Source organism: Asterias amurensis, chromosome 13 (genome assembly GCF_032118995.1).
Source record: "Asterias amurensis chromosome 13, ASM3211899v1".
Classification (NCBI taxonomy): Eukaryota; Metazoa; Echinodermata; class Asteroidea; order Forcipulatida; family Asteriidae; genus Asterias; species Asterias amurensis.
This window is the reverse complement of record NC_092660.1, coordinates 14255431-14264654: the sequence shown is the minus strand read 5'-3', so window position 1 is coordinate 14264654 and position 9224 is coordinate 14255431.

Genomic DNA, 9224 nt, shown 5'->3' with positions numbered 1-9224 from the left:
TCGTTCGTTCGTTCGTTCGTTCGTTCGTTCGTTCGTTCGTTCGTTCGTTCGTTTGTTTGTTTGTTTGTTTGTTTGTTTGTTTGTTTGTTTGTTTGTTTGTTTTCGACCATTGACTTGTCTTATTCGAAGGCGTCTATATTCCGCGCTATGCCTCCCCCTTTATACATTGCTGACAGCAGTCAATGATATTTAGTCATTAATATGTTTAAAGACATTGGACACTATTGGTAATTGTCAAAGACCAGTCTTCGCACTTGCTGTAATTCAACAGATGCATAAAATAACAAACCTGTGAAAATTTGAGCTCAATCGGTCATCGGAGTTGCGAGATAATAATGAAAGAAAAAAACACTCTTGTCACACGAAATTGTGTGCTTTCAGATGCTTGATTTTGAGGCCTCAAATTCTAAATCTGAGGTCTCGAAATCAAATTCGTGGAAAATGACTTCTTTCTCGAAAACTACGTCACTTCAGAAGGAGCTGTTTCTCACAACGTTTTATACCATCAACCTCTCCCCATTACTCGTTACCAAGTAAGGTTTTATGCTAATAATTATTTTTACTAATTACCAATAGTGTCCACTGCCTTTAACACGTCAAACTTTTTGATCGTGGCCTAGTCTCACTCGGAGAAGCATTTTATGTGTTTACCCCCCACATTATAGCATATTCCAATTATGCCAAAGACTCACTAACTCACAATTTTGCATATTCCAAAGACTCACTAACTATCCGACGTGTTGTAGCGTAAAACCCAATATGATTCTACTTTAACGCATTTCTTAGAAGTGAAATGTTTCTCAATATACTCAATAATATCGAAAGCTGGTGTATGGTTCTAACCAAAAGATTGCAATGCCATTAGTTTTTACAGTGCTTACCAAACGTATAAACCTACCCTTTAAAACAAGGGGATTCAGAACATATCGCCCTTTCGTCTCCGTTGTTGTTACAATGGCTTGACGAATGACAAAATCCTCATCATCTGTATTTTCACTCCAAACCGGAAAATTGAAATTGAATTCTTATAAGTTATTGATATTAGCCAAAAGGAAACAATGTACATGACTGTTACAGAAGACACGAAGTACAGTGATTGGTTTAAAGGTAATTGAATGTTTGCATTGAATGTTTGCAAACTGTCTGTTATGGGATGCTATCCACGGGCCCACGGCATTTCTGGGTCTTAACAGGCGAGAGGGCAGCGACGAAAATTCAATAATAATTCCTGGGCTTGCGTGTTGCGTTTCCTTTCGAGAGAAATTATATCTGATGGATTTTGTTTCTCAAGACTGACAATCAAAATGTCTTAGATAAAGGTTACATTTCTTCAGTTGGAAGTACACTGTGAGGTGAAAGGGATTTGTTGAAGTATAGTGCAAATTTATGTGTATGTTTTTTTGTTTATTATACTAGTCATTTTTATTCGAATTGTTTGTGCACATTTTGTTTTGCTTTTTTCAAATTTCAACCAGTTGAAAAGTTAAATGTTGTTCAGGTTTTGATTTTTTTTGAAAACAAAGCAACTAACTAAGGGAGGTATTTAGTTAAGTTTAAAGTTTGCAGAAAAATATTGAACTTGGTCAAAACATCTTTTAACTCGATTGAGTGTTTTACCAGCACTCGGCGGTCCATGCCAACCAGCGCGGTTTGTTTACCTACAATGAAATGGTCCGTTGTCCAAAGACCAGTGCCTCCTTATAAACCTCGGTGAGGGCGCTGTTTGAGATAATGACGTCATATGCAATAGGTCTTTAAATACTTACTCTTTTGGTCAGTTTGGGGATTAATGTTTAAATTTGAAAGATCACTGAAAATAAAGTTCTTGTTAGTAGCAATCCTTCGGAGGAATCTGTCCGTCACTGATGTTAAAGTCGAGAAAGTAACAATTTTAAAGTCATCCACAATTATTAATCACTGTTGCTTTTATTTAGATTGATGCAATCGAAATAAGATAGGTACGAATTCTGTGCGGAGTCACTGACAACAACAAAAGGTTTTCGTCGTTTACTCTAAAAGTTGACCACTTAAAATCTGTGACTCAAAAAAAGATGCATGTGATGTATAGTAGATAATTCACTACACTCCGGAAACATTACGGTGTACCATCTCTTTAAGAAGAAGTTGTTCCTTTAAAAGAAACGAACAATTATGAAATGTTTAGGCATTTTAATGCGCCATTCCCAAGCGTATTGATCTCAGTACACGATGAAAACCCTACAGGCGAACAAACAGCATCTCCGTGCTCTGGCTTTCATTGTGTACGTGTCTCCATCACACGGGATGCGTTTCTCTTTTGTTCTTATCTCGGGGTGATCTCTGAGGTTGACCCCCAAGCCCCCAAGTGGGAAATAGTCCTCGTTAGATCTTGCCCATGATTGCAGCTTTTATTGCAACCCGCTGGCATTTTAAGACAAGTTTCATCCCACCTCTTTCTTTCTTTTCCCACTCCCTCTTTATTCCTTATATCCATGTATCAGCAGCTTAGTATATTCAACGGACTTCTGTTTTCCTAAAAAAATAAATGTTATCTTTCCAAAATGTCATCTGACTATACCCACACAATAGAAGCAACAACACACACACAACTGAAACGAGAATTATACATCACTTGATCAGATCACCTATACAGCTCCCCATGGAATTGACAGTGCTAGGTGAACGACCACTAAGCCTTTCTCTCTTAAATTTACGCTGGAGAAGTTAAGCTAGTTCAGGTTCGTGATTATGGCACCTTGTCACAAAATGCCGTTTTTCTAATTCTGTTATATCATTAGCCTTTAATGCTCACAGCGGAATGAATTGGCCCCGTACCGTGCAGGGCGATGGACAACTCTCTCTTAATACACGTACCAGGAGAGATTTATACTGAAGATAGGTATTATTTAGTATTTGACAGATAAGATATTTCGTCTGTGGTATTAGCATGGGTGACCCCAAAACACACGGCAGTTGCAACGCAAACTTTAAAGGTACATTGCGTTAGTGGTTTGTGTGGATGGGGACAATTCACAATCACAACGAGCAACAAGCACACCACATCAAACCTTGTTTGTGTTTTTACACCTAATATACCGATGTGTGAAAAACGCTGTTCCAGAGTCCTGTTTAAAACAATGTGAAATCTACATAGCCATAAGTTTTTAATAAATCCGAAAGAGTCCTAGGACTAGTCCTAAGTTAATAAGACTATCTTTGTGAAATCGACCCTAGGTTCTGGTACTTCGGTATCTTGAACACCTCCTTCACAGCTACCCTTATAACATTTACGGCACAGCTATGTCAATGAGATGACACATCTTCCTCATCTTATCTAAGACTACAACATCCGGACCAACGCCTATGTTCCATGGGGGCTACTTTTACTTTCACCTGCCAAATCTTACGAAGTTCCCTGGCCAGGTCTTGACACTTTTGCGTCTTGTTCACCTCCTTTGCAGCTCCCTTATATATCACGGCACAGCTATGTCAATGAGATGACACATTTCTTCGTCTTATCCAAAAACTACAACATTCATGCCAGACGCATATGTTAACATGATCAGTCGGAATGTTAAAGTCCCAGAGGATCTTGACCTGGTCTGTGTCCACAACGTTCTCTGGAATAATGGTCGTACCATTTTGCAAGCACTTGGACACCGTTCTTCTGAGTAGCTCACATTGGCCAACCTGTCATATCTTCCTTTGACGTTGTACTTTGTCAGGGGATTATCTTAATTTGGGAAAACAAAAGTGTGCAAAAACTTTCCTAAAAACGAGATTAATATTGACCACCGACTCGACCTATAGTTGTCATGTCCCTCACAATATATACACATTGACCAGTGGGCATGAGGGCAATCGCCTTCGTTGCCTCCGTAAGATATCAGACCTGCAAACTGTTGGTGTTACTGTTTTGTCCAAAAACACAACTTCACACTGGTTTGTATAGCTGCACTAACTCAAACACTTTAGACCACGCATGCAAGTGACCTTCGTTTACAAAAAGAGTGACACTGTACACTCCATGTCATTTCCTGACAAGCAATATACTACACCGCTCGTGTATTAGAAATGTTACATTATTGAGTCATAATTTCCAATTAAATTATACCTCGTACCAAAATTGTGTCGTGGCAACATTTATGTGACCTATATAAAAACACTCCCGGGGAAGCATTTCTCAATTTGATTTAATCCACGGTTGTGAAAAGAGACACCGGATAGCGCAAAGGCATAACATGCGACATTCAGCTTGAAAGTTCTTAAATACGTCAGTGCTGCCGCTTCCCACGTTGTATGTTATAGACGAAAATCTTTGGTTTACTGTACTAGTTGTACGTTCTCTCATGCTGATACGACTTTAGTAAACCATAGTAAACCTAAGTATATGCCCTGGGTCGATTTCACAAAGCGTTAGGACTCGTCTTATCTCGAGTTAGGACGAGTTAAGTTAGGACGAGTAACTCGTCCTAACTTAGGATTAATCTTAAGGTATGCATGCTACAGTGCAGGGTTGGGACTCGTCCTAAGATTAGTCTTAAGTTAGGAAGAGTTTTGTGAAATCGACGGCACGTCGACAAAACATATATATATAAGGCTATATCTTCACGCATTAAGTATGCGCACATACACTATAAATATTCCTGGGTCAGAATTGACCCGGATCGCGAGGCTGACTCAGTAGTTCTGACCCATTTCCGGGTCAAACTGACCCAGTAACTGGTGAAAATGTGATTCTGCGTATGTAAAACAAATGTGGGTCATTTGAACACAGAATCCGGGTCTTACTGACGCACATTTGGGTCAAATCCAACGGGATCCAGATCCGAATCAATTCTGACCAGGGAGAGTGAATTATTATGTGTTGTTGTACAATGTAAATCTACTTGAATGAAACTATCAATACTTCCGAACATTATGCTCCGTTTGCGTCCGTCAGGGTAAATCTGAAGGTTATCAACATTCTTTTTCTGCCATCTTAACATTTCACCATACCGTATATTGATTCAAAGATCGTATCCTCAGACGAAGAGGCCAAGCATACTGAAACGCAGCAAAAGGTTCTCCCCAAATTAGCTCATGAATGGATGGGTTGAATAACATTCGAGTTAGTTTGGTCAACTTAACACCAATCCAGTATTATAGTCCATTTATATAGTTTCTTAAAACTAATAAAAAATAACACGACGTCTGAATATTCCATGAAACACATAAAAAGCAAGCTTTAGGTGTCACAACAGACGTTCAACTCAGTGTTTCATTCATGCGTAATGATGTGTCTCTTTTTCTATCTCTCTCTCAAGATAATTATTATTAACACTTAAACATCGTCGATGAGTGTCTCGACTACCATGTCACTTGCACAGCCCTGATTTTGAGAGCAATGCCAGGCGAGTGACGGTATCTCGTTGTGGTCATTTGGGTGTAACTAATGCTGATGTTAATGGCCATCTTTTAATTAACAAGTCCTTGGGGGGGGGGGGTACGACACCGGTTACAATTTGACTAAAAATATATAAAAAGCAAAACTCGAGTGGTTGTAGCGCTAAGTTTAGGTAGTCGACTTCCGTTTAAGTGTTTTCCTTTGAATTGACATTTTCCACTCCATGCAAAGGGCTCGAGGAAGCCTGTCATTAGTCACGTGATTTCGCTGTCGAGTGCACGATGTACACTTAGGCCCTTTTCGAAACCACGGCTTCGGCTCCAGATTCGGCTTAGGCTAGCTTGGCCCCGCGGTTGTTTTGACAATTGCACATGCTTTGCGTACGTGCTCAGGGCTTCAGACGAGAGTACGGAGCATGGAGCCAAATACAAAGCCGAAGCCTTGTATTCGAAAGGGCCATAGGCCGTATCCGAAAAATTACCAATCATCGGTTACGGCTACTAATACGGCTACGACTGTTGCTAAGGGTGGCGCTAAGGACAAACTTTCATAGGGTGGTGACGTCACTGTAGCCGTAGCTGTAGCCGCCAATGGATGGATTGGACATGACGTCATTGACCGCCATCTTAGATGACAAACAAAGGGGAAAGTGTACACGTGATACGCAATGCGCCGACTCTCATCCATGATATAGCCTCTGCACGCGTGCACAATCAAAGATGGCGACAAGAGCAAGGCAATACAAGGATTTTGGTTCAGGCACGGTCTACGTGTGTTTTAAAAATCAAAGTTTTGGCCCAGTCCACCCATTTGCAGCCCCATAAGGAATGCACACGCTCTATAAAATAACTTGACAGAGCCCAATCCCATCAAGCCGTAGTTTCGAAAACGGCCCATAAAATCAAGATGGAGATCGCTTGTTAAAATTTATTTAAAAAGACCAGTATTCTCACGTTGTGTATCCCAACATTCGCATAAAATAACAAGATGTTTGGGCTCAATTGGTCATCGAATCGAAGTTACAAGAAAATAGTGAATAAACCACATAGATGGAACAGCTGGTTGACTGGGTTGAATGACATTCGCGTTAGTTTGGTCAACTTAAAGGCATGGTCACCTTTGGTAATTGTCAAACAATATTATCCTCACTTGGTGTAGGCCCATATCCCAACATACGCATAAAATAACAAACCTGTGAAAATTTGGGCTCAATTGGTTATCATATTTGCAACAGAATAATGAAAAAAAAACCTTAAACACCATTGGTACAACAAATTGTGTGCTTTCGGATGCCTAAAAAGGGCTTCAAACCTGAAGTCTTTTAAATATATTATGAGTGAGAAATTATTTTTTTCTCAAAAACTACGTTACTTCAGAGGGAGCCGTTTCTCAAAATGTTTTATACTATCAACAACTCTCCACTGCTCATGACTTAGTAAGTTAGTCTCCTGACGATAGAGTCCCCTATAGAGCAAGCTAGTCTTAACGTTGAGAAACCAGTACAGTAATTACGAACCTATTAGCTAAAGTAGTAGTCCCAGTCTATTTTTTTTTATACCATCCGCCGTGGTAATAGTTAAAAAGCAGGACAGTTCTTTTCAGAACTGAGAAGTCTCCTGAACACCCGAACAATCTACTCCGCGACAGTAGATTCTAAAGCAAGACAGTTCTCTTAAGAAACAAACTCTACCTGGCAATTAGATACACACACGGTGTTACCGCAAACCAAATATACAAGTTTGTATGTGTTAACAATTATTTTGAGTAATTACCAATAGTGTCCAGAGCCTTTAAAATGAGATGAATTTCATGACATTCAGTAGACGGGACATGTACTACACCCATAGTCTGTGCATGGACTCGTAGTTGGCAAGACGATAAGGAATGTGATACAGTAGCACTACTTGCTAGAGTCAGCTTAATCCTCAGCAGTAATTCCCCAAAGCTATTTTGAACATTTTCTTTCTTTGTGTTTCTTTGCCCAAAACGCCGTATAGATGTACTTTGGCATGCAAGATAAGGGATGATAGTTTTACACGCTTAAGTCAACCCGCCAGGCAGCAGGCAATTTTAATGCAGCAGAATTCACCATTATAACATTACATTTAATATTAAAGTATCGGGTACGTACAAAATCAGTTTGTAAATAGATGTTGTTGTTTCTTTTAAATAAAAGGTCTGAGTTTTTGGATGATTTGACCGAAAAATGTAAATTGAAGTTTTAAATAGCTATTTATTTAGCATACAATACATTTTCATTGGGCTGAAAATGTACAGAGAACATAATTTTATGTTACTTCTCCTCCATTTTAAAAGTGAACGTCAAATATTATAATTCAAATGGTTTGACTCATATTTAACTATAACAACATACACTTCTAATGTTAATCAGGCCCTATACTTAAAGGTACTAGACACTATTGGCTATTACTCAAAATGTATATTAGCGTTACAAACTTACATGGTAACGTGTAATGGAGGGGTGTTGATAGCATAACACATTGTGGGAAACGGCTCCATGTGAAGTTACGTACTTTTTGAGAAAGAGGAAATTTCTCACTAAAATATATAAAAATACACTTCAGGCCTAAAGCTTTATTCAGGCATCTGAAAAGCACACACAATTTTGCAACAAGGGTGTTTTTCTTTCATTGTTCTCTTGCAACTCCGATGGCAAATCGAGCCAAAATGTTCTGAGATTTGTTATGTCCATGCAAAGAGATACACCAATTGAGAATCTTGTCTTTGACAACTACCAAACGTGTCAAGTACCTTAAAGCCATTGGACCCTTTTGGTAAACAGTATTGTCCAAGGCCCACACTTCGTGTATCACAACTTCTATATCAAATAACAAACCTGTGGAAATTTAGGCTCAATCGGTCATCGGAGACAGGAGAAAATAACGGGGAAATCCATAATTCTCGATATCGAGAATTGATTTTGTTTTACTGTTTTCTCAAAAAGTAAAGCATTTCATGGAATAATATTGCAAGAGAAGTCTTTTACCACTACCTTTTGTAAACCCTATAAGTTATTTGTAAATCTGTGATTTTTCTTTTTTTTTTGTATCGAAAGGGTCAAATGGCTTTAAAGGAAGTATCATAATGAAAAATAAATATAGTATTTTGCTGTACAGTAGGAGATATAAAAACAAACTATCCATCACCTTTACTTAAATCGACAACCCTATTTCGGCAAGGTGAAAGCCAGAGCTGTCACAAAGAACCCGAGGTCTGAGCCGAGCCGAGCCGAGGCAGTGCCAAGCTTAAGTAACCATATTGATTAGAAGGAGAAAGGTTTTCTATTTCTAGGTCACTCTCTTTCGGTTTTGACTCAAGTGAAGAGTTCGTATGTTTAGACGGGCAGTAGTTTTTTGTAGGTAACCTAAGGGGAATTATGTGTGTTAAATTGAAAGTGCTTTCCTGACCATTTTATCAGATAACTGAGTGACATTAACGTGACCTTGACTTGTAAACTCGGCATTTACCATTTACGGGGAAAAACAGCCTCAGTTGAAAGTACTCGTTTCGTACATAGGCCTAAATAAGTGTATTTTGAGGCTCTATTTTCGAACAACATTCTTCGCTAATTTGCGCTTCGGGAATGAAATTACAAAAGAAAAATACTGGATGAGTTTGTAAATATAGTGAGGAATTAATGGCTCAGTTTGCAATCTGAAATCATGGCAGATAATAATAATAATAATAATAATGATAATAATAATATAACAAAGAATATTTATAGAGCGCCAATATAGTTTCGTCCGAAACCAATATGATTTTACTACCGCTAACCCCCCCCCCCCCCTCGAATCACAATTTCTATTATCGATAGCTGCTACATGAATTAAGTGTATAT